This window comes from Anolis carolinensis, unplaced genomic scaffold, assembly GCF_035594765.1.
Source record: "Anolis carolinensis isolate JA03-04 unplaced genomic scaffold, rAnoCar3.1.pri scaffold_12, whole genome shotgun sequence".
Lineage (NCBI taxonomy): Eukaryota > Metazoa > Chordata > Lepidosauria > Squamata > Dactyloidae > Anolis > Anolis carolinensis.
This window is the reverse complement of record NW_026943823.1, coordinates 14109889-14132931: the sequence shown is the minus strand read 5'-3', so window position 1 is coordinate 14132931 and position 23043 is coordinate 14109889. Positions and strand designations below refer to the sequence as shown.

General features: G+C 43.2%; 1 protein-coding gene across 1 annotated transcript in view; it reads left to right on the top strand.

Annotated features, from left to right (window-relative positions):
• Positions 1-4857: 4857 nt before the first annotated feature.
• trpc5 (transient receptor potential cation channel subfamily C member 5) overlaps positions 4858-23043 on the top strand; it is a 136968-nt gene continuing 118782 nt past the window's right edge. Inside the window, exon 1 of the mRNA XM_003226401.3 lies at positions 4858-5193. The gene's annotated coding sequence lies outside the window, so the exon portion shown is untranslated. The remainder of the gene's footprint in view (positions 5194-23043) is intronic.

Here is a 23043-nt window from a genome sequence, read left to right as displayed (position 1 = left end):
TCTGACATATCTCCTTAAGTGTGAGAGGTTTGTAGCTGTCAGTTGCCAAAGGAACATGAGACAGTTTGTACAAAACGAAAGAGGACTGCTCATGCTTTTGACTAATCATTGTTTGAGCTGATGAGTCGACTCGCAAAGAATTCCAGGTCTATTGGAGTGACATTCTTGCATGAGCCGAATCCTCAAGTGGTGAAATGGGGGATCTAGATCTGGCAGGAAGTAGCCAGGCTTTGAAGCTGCAAGTCTATTCAATGCTAATCAAGGTGATCAATTGCAACATTCATACTTGCCTCCAACAGACAAGAATACTTTCTCCCACCCTGGACATTATTCCAGAGATATATAAACCCCACTTGCCTAGTTTCAAAACGACCTCACAACCTCTGAGGATGCCTGCCATAGATGTGGGCAAAACATCAAGAGAGAATGCTTCTGGAGCATGGCTATACAGCCTAGAAAATTTACAGCAACTCAGCAATTCTGGCCATGAAAGTCTACGACAACACATTAAGTCCCTGTAGTTGTACGTAAAATTATTATTTCTGTTGCTGAGATTCCCAAGGTAAACCAAAGGTTGACTTTCAGGTCAGAAGGGCAGTGAATCCATGCTGGGTTTTAGTCCACCTTAAAAGACACATAAAAGCCATTGAACCTTCATTAAGAATAGAGATCAAACCTTTTGAGAGCTCTTTAGAAGTTTGTACCAAAACCCAGGGAAGAGTAACATGGACTCAAATAAACATCTCATCTTGAGCTTCTTACTGAAACCATTTGAATAGGAAGTCTTTTTGTCTTTGTAGAGTATCACTTTTCTTTGCTCACAGCCTGCTTTTCTGACAGATTCACTTTGATTCTGAATGTTTATGCTGCTGGTATGGAATTGTTCTACTTTGCAGACTTTAAAAAAAAGAATATATCATGCAACTTGTTTTGATTATTCTGTTTTGCAGTGTTTTAAAAAAAAACGTTGCCTAGTTTTCCGACTGTGTTCCTTCTTGTTTGCATTTATTGTACTCCAATCTTCTTGCAAATGTGCTTTAATTTTTCTTTCTTTTCTTTTTTCAGGACAGGAGAGGAATAAACAATGCAAGTCATTGGGTTGCTGTGAGTTTTCTGGGCTGAATGGCCATGTTCCAGAAGTATTCTCTCCTAACATTTCATCTGGTTGCCGTGAGTTTTCTGGGCTATATGGCTATGTTCCAGAAGCATTCTTTCCTGACATTTCATCCACATCTATGGCAGGCATCCTCAGAGGTTGTGAGGTTTGTTGGAAACTAGGCAAGCGGGGTTTATATATCTGTGGAAGTTCCAGGGTGGGAGAAAGAACTCTTGTCTGTTTGAGGCAAGTGTGAATGTTGCAACTGACCACCTTGATTAGGATTGAATAGCCTTGCAGCTTCAAAGCTTGGCTGCTTCCTGCCTTTGTTAGGAGTGTTAGCTGGCCCTGATTGTTTCTTGTCTGGAATTTCCCTGTTTTCTGAATGTTGTTCTTTATTTACGGTCCTAGTTTTAGAGTATTTTTTTAATACTGGTAGCCAGATTTTGTTCATTTTCATGGTTTCCTCCTTTCTGATGAAATTGTCCACATGCTTGTGGATTTCAATGGCTATGGGAGTGACATTCTTGCATGAGCTGAATCTTCAAGTGGTGAAGTGAGGGATCCAGATCTGGCAGGAAGCAGCCAGGCTTTGAAGCTGCAAAGCTATTTAATGCTAATCAAGGTGATCAGTTGCAACATTCACACTTGCCTCAAACAAATAAGAGTTCTTTCTCCCACCCTGGAACTTCCACAGATATATAAACCCCGCTTGCCTAGTTTCCAACAAACCACACAACCTCTGAGGATGCCTGCCATAGATGTGGATGAAACGTAAGGAGAGAATGCTTCTGGAACATGCCCATACAGCCTAGAAAACTCACAGCAAACTAGTGATTCTGGCCATGAAAGCCTTCGACAACACAATGCAAGTCAGAACAATAACAACAAGAAAGCCATACAAAAAGAAAGAAAGACTGGGCCTGATATTACTTTAAAAATATATTTTTCAAAGAAGTTCACTGTCTCAATATATCTAGAGCACATCAGCATTGGCCAAAGCTCATGCTAAAATAAACCAGATTCGAAGCTGTTGCTCGGTTTCTTCATCCTGCCTCTCCTTCCTTTAAAAAAAGGATTTGTGTGGGCTGGTTTATTGGCTGAAAAAGCCCAGTATGTTGCTGCCAATTAATTATTTTCTGGCCTTCTTCAGGGACCATCCATTAACCATGCCTACAGAGATCTTGGAGAACGGCTTTCCAGATTTCATTAATTTCCATTTTTGCATTACACTTTGCAAAAAAAGAGAAATAAGGCCTCTCTTCTCGCCCCTCCCAGGCTGGATCTGCATGGTCATATAATGCAGTTTCAAAATGCTTTGAGCTGGATCATATGAGTCTACACTGTCATATAGAACCATAGAAGCACAGAGTTGGAAGAGACCTCGGTTCAACACTACCCTCCATTCATCCATTTCCTTCCTGCTCTGGCCACTTCCATACTTTCTTCCCCCTCTTCTTCTTCCAGCGGCCCATCTTCCCAAATCAGTTCCAGGTCCTGGGTTGCTATGAGTTTAATGAGCTGTGTGGCCATGTTCCAGAAGCATTCTCTCCTGACGTTTTGCCCACATCTATGGCAGGCATCCTCAGAGGTTGTGAGGTCTGTTGGAAACTAGGCAAGTGGGGTTTATATATCTGTGGAATAATGTCCGGAGTGGGAAAAAGAACTCTTGCCTGTTTGAGGCAACTGTGAATGTTGCAATTGGTCACCTTGATTAGCATTGAATGGCCTTGCAGCTTCAAAGCCTGGCTGCTTTCTGCCTGAGGGAATCCTTTGTTAAGAGATATTAGCTGGCCCTGACTCTAAAATCAGGACAGTAAATAAAGAAAAACATTCAATAAACAGGGGAATTCCAGACAAGAAACAATCAGGGCCAGTTAACAAAAGATTCCCTCAGGCAGGAAGCAGCCAGGCACTCCAGAAGACAGGAGCAGAATTCAAAATGATCTTAACAGACTAGAGAGATGGGCCGAAACTAACAAAATGAAGTTCAACAGGGACAAATGCAGAAAAAATGGAATGCAAAGATACAGAATGGGGGACTCCTGGCTTGATAGCAGTACGTGTGAAAAAGACCTTGGAATCCTTGTGGACAACAAGTTAAACATGAGGCTACAATGTGATGCGGCGGTGAAAAAAGCCAATGGGATACTGGCCTGCATCAATAGGGGTATAGCATCGAGATCCAGGGAAGTCTTGCTCCCGCTCTATTCTGCCTTGGTCAGACCACACCTGGAATACTGTGTCCAATTTTGGGCACCGCAGTTGAAGGGAGATGTTGACAAGCTGGAAAGCGTCCAGAGGAGGGTGACTAAAATGATTAAGGGTCTGGAGAACAAGCCCTATGAGGAGCGGCTTAAAGAGCTGGGCATGTTTAGCCTGCAGAAGAGAAGGCTGAGAGAAGACATGATAGCCATGTACAAATATGTGAAGGGAAGTCATAGGGAGGAGGGAAAAAGCTTGTTTTCTGCTGCCCTGCAGACTAGGACGCAGAACAATGGCTTCAAACTACAGGAAAGGAGATTCCACCTGAACTTCAGGAAGAACTTCCTCACTGTGAGAGCTGTTCAGCAGTGGAACTCTCTGCCCTGGACTGTGGTGGAGGCTTTTAAGCAAAGACTGGATGGCCATCTGTCAGGGATGCTTTGAATGCGATTTCCTGCTTCTTGGCAGGGGGTTGGACTGGATGGCCCAGGAAGTCTCTTCCAACTCTACTATTCTATGATTCTAGGCTTTGAAGCTGCAAGACGATTCAATGCGAATGAAGCTGGCCAATTGCAACATTCACACTTACCTCAGACAAAAGTTCTTTCTCCCACCCTGGACTTGCAGCTTCAAAGCCTGGCTGCTTCTTGGCTGAGGAAATCCTTTGTTGGGAGGTGTTCGCTGGTCCTGATTGTTTTATGTCTGGAATTCCTGCTTGTTCTTTGTTTAATACAGTAGAGTCTCACTTATCCAACATAAACGGACCGGCAGAATGTTGGATAAGTGAATATGTTGGATAATAAGGAGAGATTAAGAAAAAGCCTATTAAACATCAAAATAGGTTATGTTTTATGTTTTATATTTTATACTGTATTTAATTGGTTGTATTTTTTATATGTTGTTGTTTTTAATGATGTATCGGCATCGAATTGTTGCCAATTGTACGCCGCCCTGAGTCCCTCCGGGTGAGAAGGGCGGGATAGAAATATTTGAAATAAATAAGAAATAAATAAATAGGTTATGATTTTACAAATTAAGCACCAAAACATCATGTTATACAACAAATTTGACAGAAAATTACACATTAATTACACATTAATGCTGTGTAGTAATTACTGTATTTACAAATTTAGCACCAAAATATCATGATATATTGAAAACATTGACTACAAAAATGCGTTGGATAATCCAGAACGTTGGATAAGTGAGACTCTACTGTACTGGGAGCGGATTTTTCCCACAGAAATATAAAACCCCCTTTCCTAGTTGGCACGCATCTGAGGATGCGTGCCATAGGTGCAGGCGAAACGTCAGGAGAGAATGCTTCAGGAGCATGGCCATACAGCCTGGAAAACTCACAGCAACGCAGTGATTCCATGAAAGCCTTCGATAACATTTTCTGGGGCAGCTTCTCCCTCTCTGCTCCCTGCCCAACTGGGGCCAAAGGAGGAAGGCTCAGCAGCAGGCAAGCCTTGGATCCAACCTCCAAAAGGCAGCAGCAGCAGAAGCATCAGAAAGAGCGGAGGAGGAGGAGGAGGAGGAGGAGGAGGAGAGGAGAGGAGGAGCGCAGCCAATCCCGGGCGCACCAGGAGCCAAGGCTGCGCCGCCTGCCTGCCTCTCCTCCTTCCCCTCTTTTCCCATCCCTGCTTCTCTCCTGCACCTCGGGGTCCAGCCAAGGAAGAGCCCCATGGAAGAAGAAGGAGGAGGAGAAGGAGAAGGCGACCACCATCGCTTCCAAGACAGAACCACCAGCCTTGGATTATTCTTCCCCCAACCATTCTTCTTCTTGGCAACGTCTTCGCTTTCCCTGTTGCCTCCAGGTTGCTCCTGGTCTTGGTCTCCTCCTCCGTCCCCCGGCGCTTGATCCGGATTATGTAGCTCCCTGCGCTTCGGTGAGTCTGGGGCATTGAGGGCTCTCAAGGCTTGTGGGGAGTTGGGGGGCTCCATCGGCCCCCGTCCCCATCATCCCCATGGAAACTGCAGACCCAGCGTCCCCAATGCTGGAAATAGCAACCTCCCAAATCTCTCACTATTTGTTTGTTGATATATATATATACAGTAGAGTCTCACTTATCCAAGCCTCGATTATCCAAGCTTCTGGATTATCCAAGCCATTTTTGTAATCAATGTTTTCAATATATCATGATATTTTGGTGCTAAATTCATACATACAGTAATTACAACACAACATTACTGCGTATTGAACTACTTTTTCTGTCAAATTTGTTGTATAACATGATGTTTTGGCGCTTAATTTGTAAAATCATAACTTAATTTGATGTTTAATAGGCTTTTCCTTAATTCCTCCTTATTATCCAAGATATTCGTTTATACAAGCTTCTGCCAGCCCGTTTAGCTTGGATAAGTGAGACTCTACTGTATATATTTCTTAACCTGTATGTTGATTTGCCAGTTTGGCTCTGCCTCTTTGGTGTGGGAGGGGTTGCAAACCTTTGGGAGGGTCTCCAAAGGGTTCAGCCTCAACGTGGGTCTCCACCAAGAAAGACCATCCTCATCAGTGTGGGAGGGGAACTAGAAAGGAGGAAGGGGTCAGGCAGGGCTTTCTCTCCCCTCCCATCATCAGAAAACTCAATCAGGTCCTTGCAAACCTTACAGTTTTGAGAGAGAGAGAAAAATATTTGGGAGGGACCCCCAAAGACCATCTAGACCAACCCACTTGTCATGTAAGAACCTTCTGTCTAAATACCCCACTTAATCCTTCTCTCCTTATCAGACTACAGATGTCTTCTGGAAGACTTTCATGGCTGGAATCACTGGATTGCTGTGAGTTTTCCAGGCTGTATGGCTATGCACCAGAAGCAATAATACAAATAATAATAGCAAATTATTATAAATATGACCAAATTCAGTCAGCTGTAGTGGCACACAGTCGTAACTTACAGAATAGTAACTTACAGAGTATAAAGATTTATAGACTGCAATCATCCAGATTTAAATGCTACACAGAGCAGTTTTCAGTATAAAACATATATCAGACACATATCAACCAGACTCCAACTAAAATGTATATGATGCTCTAATATACATATTGTGTTCTATGCTTTGAACTTTTATCGTGGTGCATATTTCTCAGATATTGTTTAGAATAGAAAGCTGAGTTTAGTTATTATTATGTACCAGAAGCATTATCCCCTGAAGTTTTGCCTGCATCTGTGGCATCCTCAGAGGTTGTGAGGTCTGTTGGAAATTAGGCAAATCGGGTTTATATATCTGTAGAATGTCCAGGGTGGCAGGAAGCTGCCAGGCTTCAAAACTGCAAGGCTATTCAATGCTAATCAAGCTGACTAATGGTAGAATTCACACTTGCCTCAAACAGACAAGGGCTTTTTCTCCCACCCTGGACATTATTCCACAAGTATATAAACCCCACTTGCCTAGTTTCCAACAGACCTCACAACCTCTGAGGATGCATTCTTTCCTGACGTTTCACCTGCATCTATGGCACGCATCCTCAGAGGTTGTGAGGTCTGTTGGAAACTAGTCAAGTGGGGTTTATATATCTGTGGAATGTCCAGGGTGGGAGGAAAAAAAACCACTTGTCTGTTTGAGGCAAGTCTGAATGTTTCAATTGGCCACGTTGATTAGCATTGAATAGCCTTTCAGCTTCAAGGTCTTGCTGCTTCCTGCCTGGGGGAATCTTTTGTTGGGAGCTGTTAGCTGATCCTGATTGTTTTATGCCTGGAATCCCTCTGTTTTCTGAGTATTTACTGTCCTGATTTTAGAGCGTTTTTTATACTAGTTGTCAGATTTCTCCCACCCTGGACATTATTCCATGGATAACTAAACCTCAGAGACTTCACAACCTTTGAGGATGCCTGCCATAGTTGCAGGTGAAACGTCAGGAGAGAATGCTTCTGGAACATGGTCATACAGCCCGGAAAACTCACAGCAACCCAGACTACAGATGTTTTTCTCTATTAGGCCCCTGCAAATCTGATGAAATGTGTGTGTGTGGGGGGGGGGGGGAGAGAAATAGTTAGGAGGGACCCTTGAAAGCCTTTTAGTCCAAAGCCCTTGCCATGGAGGAACCTGCTGCTAAAAAAATAAAATAAATAAAATAAATCCAATCTTTCTCCACCTGGCTACAGGTGAACGTTTCCTCCCTTGGGAACCTGCAGATCTTAGGTAGAGTTATGAGATAATAAGAATAATAATAACAACAAAACAATAATAATAATAATAAATTGTTATTTCTAGACCATCCTTTCTCCCTGAAGCTACTCAGGGTGGTTTACAGACACAAAACAAAAAAGGCAAACATACAATGCCTCAAATGAGTATGAACACATCAAAATAATACAAGATAATGCGCAGTAACAACAGTAAACTTACAGCAAAAAAATTTGGAGAGATCCCCAAAGGCCATCTAGATCAAATACCCTATTTGCTCTCCTTGGAAACCTTCTGTGGAGGTGATTTTGTCACCTTCCAAGATATGCTGTTACCAAAGGTCTTGGAAATGAACGGAGGCTTCATCCCTGTCTCTCCCACTCTCTTGGTTTTGACATAGAATTTTGCATTGAACCCCCCCCCCTCCCCAACTCAAGACTCTCTCTCAACCCTTAAATGCTTCCTATTTGGGATACATATAGAGAAGGGAGTCAAAGAGGTGGAAGGTAATATGTTCAGACAACCATCAGTTGGCAACCTTATGAAGGAGAGACCTCCAAGCCCAGCTCAGTTCTTGAAAAACCAAGGCTGGAGTTGATCAATCCCTTTCAATTTAAGTTGCTTCACTCTCGGGTTTAATAACTGCGTTGTTAAAGCTGCAAAGCGATAAATAACCAATTGCATCCTTTCCAGATTATAAGCTTTGCTGAACATGGTGGGGTTCATTCATTCTGAGTAGACATCTGTAGGGTTGCAGGGCAAAGTCTCCCATCTAGGGCAGGCATGGGCAAACTTCGGCCCTCCAGGTGTTTTGGACTTCAACTCCCACAATTCCTAACAGCCGGTAGGCTGTTAGGAATTGTGGGAGTTGAAGTCCAAAACACCTGGAGGGCCGATGTTTGCCCATGCCTGATCTAGGGTGCCCCCCCCCCAAGCAGCTTTGCTCAACTTGGGGTGCATCTATACTGTAGAATGAATGCAGTTTGATACCACTTTAATTATTTTTTTAATCGTGGAAGAAGCGACTTGAGAACATACTGCAAGTTGCTTCTAATGTGATGGAATTGGCTGTCTAAAGAGACGTTACAGAGATGTGTTGCCGCCCTGCTGAGAGGCTTCTCTCATTTCCCCGCAAGCTAGAGCGGTCAGGCAGAAGCTCACCCCGACTCGCGGATTCGAACTGCCAACTTTCAGGTCAGCAACCCAACCTTCAGGTCAGCAGTCCAGCCGGCACAAGCATTTAACCCATTGCGCCACCACGGCTCCCTACTTTAATTGCCATGACTCCATGCTATGGAAAGCTAAGAGTTATAGTTTGGTGCAGCACTCACACTCTTTGGCAGGGAAGGAGAAAGTCCTTGTACGGTGTAGATGAACCCACTGTTGGAGTGTGACTCAAAGGCAATACATTTTAGAAAAAAGATGGAAATCATTAGAAAAGAAAGTCCTGAGAGCTGTTCCACCTGTGACCGTGAAATATAGGTAACATGTGCCTCCAAAACTGGTCTTTGTGGCTCTCAGTCCCTCCAAAATCCCAAGAACACATTTTATTCCTGACACGAAAGAAAGGGAAAATCTCCAAGTGTGGTTCTTCCCCACACAAATAGGTGATCAGGCCCCTCTGCAGTGTTTAACATCAAAAAGGGCCAGATAATACCCCCCAACAAAGGATTCCCCCAGGCACGAAGCAGCCAGACACTGAAGCTGAAAGATTATTCAATACTAATCAAGGTGGCCAATTGCAACATCCATACTTGCCTCAAGTAGACAAGAGTTCTTTCTCCCACCCTGGACATTATTCCACAGATATATAAAACCCAGGGGTCCCTGGTGGCACAGTGTGTTAAAGCGCTGAGCTGCTGAACTTGTGGACCAAAAGGTCCCAGGTTCAAATCCCGGGAGCGGAATGAGCACCCGCTTTAGCCCCAGCTCCTGCCAACCTAGCAGTTCGAAAACATGCCAATGTGAGTAGATCAATAGGTACCGCTCCGGCGGGAAGGTAATGGTGCTCCATGCAGTCATGCCGGCCACATGACTTGGAGATGTCTATGGACAACGCCGGCTCTTCGGCTTAGAAATGGAGATGAGCACCAACCCCCAGAGTCCGTCACGACTGGACTTCACGTCAGGGGAAACCTTTACCGTACCTATATAAACCCCACTTGCCTAGTTTCCAACAGACCTCACAACCTCTGAGGATGCCTGCCATTGATGTGGGCAAACGTCAGGAGAGAATGCTTCTGGAACATGGCCATACAGACCGCAAAATTCACAGGAACCCAAAAAGCAAAACATTTAATTTATTTTCTTGCATGTGGATTCTGGCCCCATTGATCCAAGGGGGTCTTGCAGGGTTATTGAGACAGAAAATAGCCACCTGGAACCATCTCAGAATACACTTGAGGGAGTATGTCTTCCAACATTGCACCTTAACCATGTAAGTCAGTGGTTCTCAACCTGTGGGTCCCCAGATGTTTTGGCCTACAACTCCCAAAAATCCCAAAAGATGGTAAACTGCCTGGAATTTCTGGGAGTTGTAGGTCAAAACACAGGTTGAGAACCACTGATGTAAGATGTGGAGGCTGCATGAGATGTATGAGAACGAGAGTCCCGCTTCTTGGAGCTGGTCGACTCATATCATGCAATGTAAACAAAGGCCACCTTGCCTGATAGGGGTGCATCTATACCAGGCTTGTAGTTTCACAAGCTCTCAGGCATTCTCTGATGGTACCACATCAAAATGGAATTCTCAGGATCCCATAACATTGAGGCATGGTAGTTTAAAGTGGTGCCAAACTGCATTGTTTCTGCAGTGTAGAGCTAGCTTCAGATTGCTCAAAAGGCCATTTGGAGAGTCTTTTGGCTGGCTTTTGTGATCTCTGCACAACTCTTTAAAGAGCAATGCTTCTGAATCAGTTTCATTATAAAGATCAAATGGGTCTGTGGAGTTTTTTTTCCACCAGCTTTGATTCCTTATTTCACAATATCCGAACACTCATAAGTTATGCCCTATGGAGAGCGAGGCATATTAAATAAAAATCCCACCCAGTGATCCATTCTCCTTCATTCTCCAAATTTCTAGCATTTCAAAGAGCAAAACAATCACCGTCTTCTGTTTTCTGGGTTTGTATTACTTGTGTTGTTTTGCCAGCCCATTTTCTTTGAATGTTTTTCCGAAATGCTGAACTATCCATCATTGCAATGCAAGGGATTTGGGGACTGAAGGAAAATGCCATTTGGAGGGAAGAGGGTTCTTATTCAGGGCACCAAAATGCAGGTTTCCTTTGCAAGGAATTTTTTCCTTCATTCTCCAAATTGCTGGCATTGCAGAGAGTGAGATTTTGCAAATCTTTTGCTTCTCGGTCTCTTCCCATTTGCGTCCCTATTCCCTGCATCCCTCTGCCACCCCTTTTCTTTGAAGCCCTGAAAGAAAGATAGACAGGAGAGCTTGCTTGTTGTTTAAAAATTCCCTTTCTCTTTCCCTATTTGCACCATCCAAGAAGAAGTACAGAAATACCCCAAAGGGTTATATAGGGTTTCATTTACCAACCACTCACCAAAGTTACACACGTGCTGACTCATCTGGATTTTATTACTATGTGAATGCATTTAGTGGGAAGGAATGAATCTCAAATTGGAGTGACGCTTGTTTAATTGGAGTTGTCACTCCATTTTTTTGTGTGTGCAAAGTGGCATGGATTTTGTCACAGGAGCTGTGCAGTGCACTCATGTTTTTAATTCTTAGCATGATGTGCTGGCATAAACACATGTACTCCTCTCAAAAATGAGAGTGGTGGTTTTGAAGGGTTAAGGATTATAGTGTCTTTGGGTTGCCGTGAGTTTTCTAGGCTGTATGGCCATGTTCCAGAAGCATGCTCTCCTGACGTTTTACCACATCTGTGGCAGGCTTCCTTGGAGGTTGTGAGGTCTGTTGGAAACAAAGCCTGGCAGGAAGCAGCCAGGCTTTGAAGCTGCAAGGCCATTCAGTGCTAATCCAGGTGGCCAGTTGCAACATTCCCACTTGCCTCCAACAGTCAAGAGTTCTTTCTCTCACCCTGGACATTCCACAGATATATAAACTCCACATCTGTGGCAGGCATCCTCAGAGGGTGTGAGGTTTGTTGGAAACTACGCATGTGGGGTTTATATATCTGTGAAATGCCCAGGTTGGGAGAAAGAACTCTTGTCTGAGGTAAGTGTGAATGTTGCAATTAGCCAGCTTGATTAGCATTGTATCAACTTGCAGCTTCAAAGCCTGGCTGCTTCCTGCCTGAGGGAATCCATTGTTAGTAGGCGTTTGTTGGCCCTGATTGTTTTTTGTCTGGAATTCCCGTTTACTGAATGTTTTACTGTCCTGATTTTAGAGTCACGGCCAGCTAATACAGTGTTCCCTCACTACTCCGTGGTTCACTTTTCATGGATTCACTGTTTCGCGGTTTTTCAATAAACTCTAAAAGACTATTATAAATCATAAAAAATTACAATTTACAGCCTAATGAAGGGAGGAAGAAGAAGCCAAATGGAGAGAAAAGGAGCCCAAGTGGCAACAGGAGGAGAAGGAGGCGATTTATCAACGCACGATTGGTTGATAAAGACTTAAAATAGTGTATAACTACTAAAATAATGTATAAATATTAAAATAAATATAGTGTCCCTACTTCGCGGATTTTCACTTTTTGCGGGTGGTCCTGGAACCTATCTTCAGGGATAAGTGAGGGAACACTGTATCTCTTAACAAAGGATTTCCTCAGCCAGGCTTTGAAGCTGCAAGGCTATTCAGTGCTAATCAAGGTGATTAATTGCAACATTCACACTTGCCTCAAACAGACAATAGTTTTTTCTCCCACCCTGGACATTCCACAGATATATAAAACCCACTTGATTAGTTTCCAACAGACCTTACAACCTCTGAGTATGCCTGCCATAGATGTGGGTGAAACGTCAGGAGAGAATGCTTCTGGAACATGGCCAGACAGCCTGGGAAACTCACAGCAACCCAGTGGTTCCGGCCATGAAAGTCTTTGACAACACAAAAGCACATGGGTTTGTTGGTCTGTCCTTTCCCCATCTCCTTTCATGTTTTGGTTTCTTTGGAAAGGATTAGTACATTTTCAGAGCGATTTGAGAAATTGTGGCACAGACATTTTTGAAAGGGGGCAAGCATTGGTTTGCTTTTGAGTTCCAAGAAGAAAGGCCAGTGCATTAAGGCCCAGCGTTCTGCAATTGCTCTTGATCCAGTGTCTCAAGTCTCAGAAGCATCACAGAAGTCCATCACTTTGGTTCAGAGCATCTCGGCGTTGGCCCTGAATTTTGTCTCTAGTCAAAAGGGGTTAGGTAAAATGGGTTGCTATGGTGAGCATCACTTTACCTTCAGAAAGCGAAGCAGAGCACCAACTGGGACCAAGATTGGGTTGCTGTAGTTTCGTCTTGGGCGAAAGGGGATTCATTTTTTTGCAGAAAGCATCTCTAGCATTTCCCAAACACAGCATGTGAAAACAGAAGGAAGGCTGAGGGAACCCATCCCCTGCCCTTGGAGAAAAGGGTGCTACACATCTGCATTGCAACAATGGCAAACTGGACTGCTTTTTTTTTTTGCGTTTGTTTGACTAGCACTTTAAATCCCCAAATAAATTATTTTCTGCCAAGGAGTGCCTCGCCAAACTACAGCTCTTAGGATCCTATAGCACTGGGTCATGGCAGTTCAAATGCGATCAAACTACATCAATTGCACAGTATAGGTGCGTCCTAAGTCTGCATGCGAAGTGTTTATTTTCAGGATGACTCAGACGTAATGGCAATTATTCTTGGTAAGGTAGGTTTGCCATTGCCTTCCTTTGAGGCTGAGGGAATATGACTTGCCCCAGGTCAGACAGTGGGTTTCCAATGTGCCTTTGAATAATAGTTTAGCTACTTAGTTAAGTCTGTCTAGCCATAATCTTCTGATTGTATCTCCAGCACTTTATTTTCCAGCCCCAGCCCTACAATTGCGTCTGCACAAGCCCTTGTCCCACTCCATTAGTCTTAACTGCACATGCCCACTTCTCTCGGCTATTAGTTGTTTGATGTTTTATATTTTATAGATCTTATTGTTTTAATATTTTTATTGTTATAGGTTTTAACTGTGTTTATTTTGTAACTTGTTTATATTGGGCTTGGTCCCCATGTAGGCCTCCCCAAGTCCCTTCAGGGAGATGGAGGCGGGATATAAGAATAAAGTTGTTGTTATTGTTGTTATTATTATTATTATTATTATTATTATTATTTTATTATGACACAGCAAACAAGATAGACATGCTGGATTTTGCATCACAAAATCACAAGTCGAAAACTTCCCAAGTGTCTAGGACTGTGTGATGTATTTTCAGATGATGCGTGCAGATCCCAGTTGGGTGGCCTTTTGCAGTTGGCAGATCGTAATCCTGTCAATGTCTATTGTTTCCAAATGCCGGCTGAGATCTTTTGGCACAGCACCCAGTGTGCCCATCACCACTGGGACCACCTGCACTGGTTTCTGCCAGAGTCTTTGAAGTTCAGTCTTGAGGTTCTGACAGCGGCTGAGTTTTTCCTGTTGTTTTTCGTCAATGCGACTGTCACCTGGGATGGCAACATCAATGATCCAAACCTTTTTCTTTTCCACAACTGTGATGTCTGGTGTGTTGTGTTCCAGAACTTTGTCAGTCTGGATTCGGAAGTCCCACAGTATTTTTGCGTGCTCATTTTCCAATACTTTTGCAGGTTTGTGATACCACAAGTTTTTTGCTGCTGGGAGGTGGTACTTGAGGCATAAGTTCAAATGAATCATTTGAGCCACATAGTTGTGCCTCTGTTTGTAGTCTGTCTGTGCGATTTTCTTACAGCAGCTGAGGACATGATCAATGGTTTCGTCGGTTTCCTTGCACAGTCTGCATTTTGGGTCATCAGCTGATTTTTCGATCTTTGCCTTAATTGCCTTTGTGCTGATGGCTTGCTCCTGGGCTGCAAGGATCAGGCCTTCTGTCTCCTTCTTCAGGGTCCCATTCGTGAGCCATAGCCAGGTCTTCTCCTTATCAGCTTTTCCTTCAATTTTGTCAAGAAACTTTCCATGCAATGTTTTGTTGTGCCAGCTGTCAGCTCTAGTTTGTAGTGCGGTTTTCTTGTACTGGTTTTTTGTCTGCTGTGCTTTGAGGAGTTTCTGATTTTTGACTTCATTATTGTTGTTGTTGTTGTTGTTGTTGTTGTGTTGTTGGAGGCCGAAATCACTGGATTGTTGTATATTTGTGAGGTATATACCTCACAACCTCTGAGGATGCCTGCTATAGATGTGGGCGAAACTTCAGGAGAGAATGCTTCTGGAACATGGCCATACAGCCCAGAAAACATACAACAACCCCATTATTATTATTATTATTATTATTATTATTATTATTATTATTATTATTATTCCAGTGTTGAACATGGACTTCCACTATCTGAGTCCAACCCTTAAACCCCTTCTCTGTAAACTCATTCATAAACAATAGGAACCGTATGAGTGTTTACTTATCAAGTTCTCATTGATTCAATGCATGTGACCTAACTGTGGCATGCAGTCCGTTGTTGTTTTATGGCAACCCTATAATGGTTTTTTGGGGGGCTGAGAGTATGTGACTCACTCAAAGGCACCCAACAGGTTTCCAAGGCCAAACAGGGATTCGAACTCTGCTCTCTAGTGTCATAGTCCAACTTTCAAACCATGAAGCCAGGTTGGTTCAAGTGTATTGAGGCCTGAATTATATTTTGAGAAAAATGTCCTTTTGTTGATTTTTGCCTTTTTGGAAGAGATATTAGTTAGAGCATGACACAATTCCTATGAAGATCCTGCCTTTTTGCAGAGTTGTGACTCTTCCAAATATCCTTGTGCCAGATCCTTTGGGGAAGCATTTCTTGAAATTTTAATTACAGAAAGAAATGACTGAAATTCAGGAGCTGCCAACTCAAATCAGCCTCATTTGTAAAGCAAATTTCAGCCCCTTGTGTGAACATGTCTTAGGGCTGCGTCTACACTGTAGAATGAATGCACTTTGGCACCACTTTAACTGCTAGAGATCAATAATATAGAGTACAGGGAGCTGTAGTTTTGCAAGGTCTTTAGACTTCTCTGCCAAAGAGTGCTGGTGCTTCCCCAAACTACAAAGCTCAGGATTGCATAGCAGTGAACCTTGGCAGTTAAAGGGGCATCAAACTACATTTATTCTAGAGTGCAGATGCACCCATAGGGCCCTTCCACACAGCCGTATAACCCAGAATATCAAGGCAGAATAACTCACAATATCTGAACTGGAATATCTGAGTCCACACTGCCATATATCCCAGTTCAAAGCAGATAATATGGGAGTTTATTTAGCTGTGTGGAAGGGGCCTTAGATAGAATGAATGAGTCCAATATGGGTAAACCAAACAAACAATTTACCTGCTTATGTAAATCCCATGAAATCAAGCAAGTTGTGACTATCAACCTTGCGTTGGGGTTCTAGTTTTAGGAATTATAGCTCTTTCTATAATTCTTGATGGAAGTTGAGTGGCTATCTTTTCTAGGTTCTTTAACTATGGACAGTACAGTCTAGGGTTGGACTAGATGGTCTTTAAGGTCCTTTCTAACCTTATTCTTCTGTGATTTTGAGCAGAAATTGGGTAATAATTTCTTATAGATGCTTTAAATATGGATATCATAGAAAGGGATTGGGATAGATGGCCTTTAGGACCCTTTCTAGCTGTATTATTCTGTGATTCCGGTATGTGCTTTGGATAGTATAGCATAGGGTTGGACTAGATGATTCTTTAGAGTCCCTCCTTGTTCTATAATTCTGTGATTCTTAATGGAAGTTGGGTTGCTCTCTCCAGAATAGCAGCAGGGGGTTGGAATAGATAGCCTTTAGGGTGCCTTCTATCTCTATGATTCTGTTATTCTCAACAAGACAGGAATCTATTGATTGCAGGTGCTTTTACTGAGGACAGCATAGATGACCTTTCGGGTGTCTTCCAGCTCTTATTATTTTATGCAGATCATTTGCTCCATTTCCATTGAAACGTCTCATTTTAAAATACACCACTTCTAATGATTTACTGGGCTTCCATGATTTTCCAAGCCGCCCCTCCATCAAAGTCATATTTACCGATTCTCAAGGCTTTTCTCCTTCTCTCTCCTCTGAGGCCATTGTGGCTCATTCCACTTGCATATTCTTCCATTGACAGTCTTGAACAAGATCCTCAAGTGCTATCAACGCTTCTCTAGCAAAGTTGGCTAGAAATCACAATGGACACAAAAGGAGAAAGTGGGAATAGCTGACTTTGTTTGCAAGGAAGGAACTCAAGTGGCAACGAAACTCTGCGGTTTAATTTTTTCTGGCTGAATTTTCTCTTGGAACCATTTCAGTTTCTCTTGTTGTATAAACCAGGATGGGGCCAAGCTAGTCAACCTTGCAGGGTCTACAGTACGTCAACGTATTATCATTCCAGGACCCTGGATATAATATTATTTCTGCTTATAAATCTGGCAACCTATTTTTTCTTACCTGAAATGAACAGTGTTTGAAGCTCATTGCAGTCTAACTGGGAATGCATTCAATGAGCTTGCACAACAAGAGGGCTTTTGATAGTGATGATATAAACATCTCCATTAGTTTAACGCAATTGTGTAAGACTTGGGAGCTGTGTCAGCTGCCCAGAAAACCTTGAAGGGACTACCTTGGTTTAAGGAAACAAACATCGCCGATGGATGTCCCTCCCACGGAGAGCAGATCAAAGGCAAAAGAGATGGGATTGAAGTGGCAGAAGGATTTAATTTTAATCCCTTACTGCCTGTAACTAAGTCTTGCAGGTGATGCCTCAACCTTTTATAATGGAGAAAAAGGCATGCAAAGGTTGGGGAGCCATCCAATGATGGGGTTACAACGGTTTCTCTGTAGGATTGCTCTCAAGGCTCTCAAGTCTGGCTCCAATCTGATTGATCTTTGGTCCTTCTCTCTCCATCCTGGCTCTTTCCACTTGCATTTTCTTCCATTGACAGTCTTGAATCTTTCCAAAGACTGCCAGTATTTTTTTGTTGGTCATGGGAGTTCTGTGTGCCAAGTTAGTTCCAGGTCCATAGTTGGTGGAGTTCAGAGTGCTCTTAAATTGCAGGTGAACTATATATCCCAGTACTTACAACTCCTATAAATCATTGTGAATTCTCCCCAAACCTCTCTAGTGTGTTCAGTTGCTGATCAGGTCCTCTGTTTGCTGAGTGCCATGGAAAAAAATAGGAAAGGGTTATGAGAAAAGCAGTGGGCGGGGTCATGCAAATTCCACACCAATGGGGAGAGTCAGAAACCCTGGGATGCCTGTGGTGGAGGAAAAATAAAAAAAATCTAGGATGAAATCGTTGCCAAATGAAAGACTGCACTTGGGTGGTGGGCAGTATTGTTTTTTATGTGTTAGAAGTGACTTGAGAAACTACAAGTTGCTTCTGTTGTGAGAGAATTGGCCGTCTGCAAGGATGTTGCCCAGGAGACACCCAGATGTTTTGATGTCTTTACTACCCTTGTGGGAGGCTTCTCTCATGTCCCCACATGGAGCTGGAGCTGATAGAGGGAGCTCATCCACACTCTCCCTGGGTTGGATTTGAACTGGCAACCTTCAGGTCAGCAACCCAACCTTGAAGTCATCAGTCCTGCCAGCACAATAATTTAAGCCACAGTGCAACCAGGGGCTCTGGCAGTATGGTGTTTGTGGAGGACATTGACAGGGCTCTTGGACATGTTCATGGTGCTCACTATAACCTGCAATGTCACTGAAGGGAGGGCCATTGGTGTCTCCTGAGTAGTGGGAGCTATAGTTGTTTTGTGGAAGTGGGAGCTTGTCTGTGTAAGAGGGCACCCCAGCCACACACATACATATATATTTTCACTTTTATTATGTGTATCGATAATAGGGGAAATAGCCAAGTAGGTCTAGATAGACTTCAGGAAAATTGGAATGAGACTCAGTAATCTGGGGGTTCGTTGGAATTCCACCCAATATTTATTTCCTATTTTCTTTATTTGTGTGCCATCTTTCTCACTAAATATGGACTCAAGGTGGCTGAAGGATTCAGTTTTGTCAGGGTCCTGAATCCACCCTAAGGTTTTAGGCCACAAAAGGAGCTTTCCATGGTGCTGAATTTATTCTGGGGATGGATTTCAGTAGCTTAGAGAGCTCAGTAGCTTGTGCGGCTCTGGCACAATTTAAGTAGAAGGTTGTTGTGTGTTTTCTGGGCTGTATGGCCATGTTCCAGAAGTATTCTGACGTTTCACCCACGTCTATGGCAGACATCCTCAGAGGTTGTGAGGTATTCTCTCCTGACGTTTCGCCCACATCTACCATAGATGTGGGTGAAACATCAGGAGCGAATACTTCTGGAACACGGCCATACAGCCTGGAAAACACACAAAACCTTGCGATCCCGGCCATGAAAGACTTTGACAACACATTAAGTAGAAGGTGTTCTCTAAGAGTTTGGATAGTGCTCTTTGGGACCCAATCCAGAGTGAATTCAGCACTTCCTTAACATGACAGCCATCCCTTGACATTTGCAGGTTTAACTTCTGCAAATGTGATTATTCAGGGATTTAATTTTTTTAAAAGGTTCTTGGCCACATGTAAGCCACCCCAAATCCCTTCAGGAGATGGAGGCGGGGTACAAAAATAAAATTGTTTTTGTTGTTTTTGTTGTTGTTATTATTATTGAAATCTCTAGATCTTCCAGTGTGATTCTGAAGTCAGCTTCCTCCAGTTTTTTTGTGTGTGTGTGTGTGTCAGGAGCAACTTAAGTCGCTTCTGAAGTGAGAGAATTGGCCGTCTGCAAGGACGTTGCCCAGGGCATGCCCGGATGTTTTTATGTTTTTACCATCCTTGTGGGAGGCTTCTCTCATGTCCCCACATGGAGCTGGAGCTGATAGAGGGAGCTCATCCGTGCTCTCCCCGGGTGGGATTCGAACCTGGCAGCTTTCAGGTCAGCAACCTTCAAGTCATGAGGCTTTAGTCCACTACGCCATAGGGGGCTCCAGTTAAGGCAGTTAATAATAATAATAATAATAATAATAATAATAATAATAATAATAATAATAATAATAAAAACTTTATTTATACCCCGCCACAATCTCCCCGCGGGGACTCGGGGTGGCTTACATGGGGCAGAGGCCCAAACAACATAGAACAAAACATAGGCAACATAATACAAATCACATTATAAAAAGATAAAACAGGAATACAATATATCAATTAAAACAAAAATACAGGATAAAAAATTGCATTTAAAACACATAAATGGTAAAATCGTAATAAAAACGGGATAGAAACGGGAAAGGAGGGAAAAAGAAAGAGAGAGCCCTGAACACAGCCAACCATGGATCTGAACCAAACTTTGGTGATATTACCTAACAGTTAAAATGAGGTCAAACTACATTCATTCTACAGTGTGGATGCATCCGAAGGCCGTTCAGCATCCTCATTTTGGCACTTTTAAAAACAATATTCGCCGATAACGGAAAGTTTCGAGAGATAATGCATCAGCTCTAGGTGGAAAATAAAGCCCCAGCAGGGAGACAGAGCTGAGGATTTGGGATGCAGACCAAAATATCCCGAGTGCCATCATATTCTCTTGCAGAGACGCCACTTCAAAATGCATTGTAACCAGTTAGCTGGAGAGAGTGTCGGATGACTCAGATGAATGTAGCTCCGAGTAAACAAACATGTAAATCATTTTGGGCCACACACAAAATGAGAGAGCCAAAGCGAGCGACGGATAAGAGGCATTGTTTGGAGACAAGGCACTGGCGGAGATACGATCTGCCCAGCGTCCCTCAAAGCCAGTCGAGCTGAGCTACCTGCAAAGGAGAATAAAGAAAGCAGGGTCAGAGATCATGCAGATGGAAAGCAATGGATTAAATGTAATGCAGTTCGCTGTTAAGAGCTTCACTTTGGGAGTTAACATGGCTGTAATAGAAAGGTGCATCTGCACCAGGCATGGGGAAATTTGGGTCCTCCAGGTGTTTGGGACTTCAACTCCCACCATTCCTAACAGCCTCAGGCCCCTTCCTTTTCCCCCTCAGCCGCTTAAGCGGCTGAGGGGGAAAAGGAAAGGGCCTGAGGCTGTTAGGAATGGTGGGAGTTGAAGTCCCAAACACCTGGAGGACCCAAATTTCCCCATGCCTGACTTAAACTGCCAAGGCTCGATGCCCAGTATATTCAGACTTAAACATTCTAAAACTTGGCTTTCTTGTGAGTGGTATTAGAAGCAGTGCTCTTTTAAAACCGAAATGTACTTTTGTTGGGAGGAGCCCATTACTTTCTTCTGCATTCTGCTGTTAAATATATAAAACTAGCCCTGGAGAGGACGGTGAGTTGAATTCCTCCTGGTGATATCATATGCTTCTTTAATAAATGTTTTCGCAACTAAGTAATTAACTTCTCGAGCATTTTTTACTGTTTTCCAGGCTTGGTTTATCTCATTTTCTTTTTAAATCTTGTATTCGTTTTTTGATTTGAGTATATGGAAAAAAATACAAGTGTGATTCTGCATCCAATTCTGGGCACCACGATTTAAAGGAGACGATGACAAGCTGGGTCTGGAAAACAAGCCCTGTGAGGAGTGGCTTAAAGAGCTGGGCATGTTTAGCCTGCAGAAGAGAAGGCTGAAAGAGGGGAGACATGATGAGGGCCATGGATCAAGATGTGAGGAGAAGTCATAGGGAGGAGTGGGCAGGCTTGTTTTCTGCTTCACTGGAGACTAGGACGAACTCCAATGGCTTCAAATTACTGGAAAGGAGATTCCACCTGAACATGAGGAAGAACTTTCTGACTGTGAGAGCTGTTCAGCAGTGGAACTCTCTGCCCCAGAGTGCGGTGGATGCTCCTTGTTTTGAGGCTTTTAAGTAGAGGCTGGATGGCCATCTGTTGGGAGTGCTTTGAATGCGATTTTACTGCTTCTTGGCAGGGGGTTGGACTGGATGGCACACGAGGTCTCTTCCAACTCTAGGATTCTATGAGAACTATAGTATTTTGGTTATTTTTCCAAAGTTTTTTCTACTCCCAAGGGGCATTTTGGAGATATTTCAGTTGGATTTTTTACCCCCCTAATGGCATTTTGCCTTAAATAAGCCATTGTTTGTTAAGTGTCTAGACATCATGAAGTGGTGTCAAGCTGCATTGATTCTACAGTGTAGATGCATCCAAAATGTGCCACGTTGGGGCAATGGTGCCCGCCAATGATGTCGTTGAATAAAGGTACGTCTACGCTGCATTAATTAATTAATTTACAGTATTTATATCCCACCCTTCTCACCTCAAAGGGGACTCAGAGCATCTCACAGAACACACATACATCAAACATTCAATGCCAATTACATAATTAATAAGGACAGACAACACAAACAGAGGTAAAGGCAGTTTTTCCCATTTTATTTCTGGCATCTTGGAGGCTGTGCTCGTTTCCGGCCAAGGGGTGCTGTCACCCCATCTTTCATGCTTTTCATCTGATCAATGTTCTTAAGGGCGCATTTATTACTTCCCTGCTATTACCTATTTATCTACTTACATTTCTGCTTTCGACCTGCTGGGTGGGCAGGTGAGCTTGGACTGACCAATGCTATGGACTCCTGAGGTTTATAGCTTGGTGAGGCACTAGCTCTCCAAAGAGTCTGCAAAACTGCAATCCCCAGGAATCCATAGCTTTGAGTTATGCGGGTCAGAATGCATTAATTCTCCAGTGTAGATGCAGCTTATTGGTTATAAAATGTGGGCATATATGAAGAGGACAATATTCCTTCAGATAATCTTTCTTTTCAAAGCATAAGTAGGTTGGTGGCAGTGGCAATTTGGTTCTTTTAAATGGTTGATAGTAATCCCGAAACTGCAATGAATGCTCTGTTGAAAGGCAGCCAGCCAGACACATGTTTCCACAATATGGCAACGCGGTTGTCTTAGGGATTGAGTCAATGGAGGGAAAGGGAGGACAGAATGGAGCCATTCAGTTTCCCCGCGATTCAATGAAACAATGAAAACATCCTTGCAGATGAAATGTATGCATATGAGGCCGTGTCGGTTTTGGGAATTGCATTTTTGCACAAGCCTTGCCCAATTATGCAGGGAAATGATTCTCTGAGCGATGCCAAGGCAAGAGATGGCTGCCAATCCTATTTTGGTCTAATTGAGATATTATTATTATCCCAATAATAAAGAGCCACCGTGATGCAACGGGTTAAACTCTTGTGTCGGTGGAACTGCTGACCTGAAGGTTGGATTGCTGAATTTAAGGTTGCCGATTCAAATCCATGAGGTGGGGTGAGCTTCCATCTGTCAGCTCTAGCTTGCGGGGACATGAGAAAAGCCTCCCAGTGGGGTGGTAACACATCCAGGCATTCCCTAGGCAACATCTATGTAGACGGCCAATTTTCTCACACTAGAAGCAACTTGCAGTATGTTCTTAAGTCACTTCTGACTCAATAAAAAATTGTTGTTGTTGTTGTTCCACTTTCCTACACCTTGCCTCACAATTCAGCAACTGATGTAATGATTCTACTTTAGTCTGGATTAATTCATAAGGTGCAGCTACACTGTGGAACAAATGCAGTTTGGCG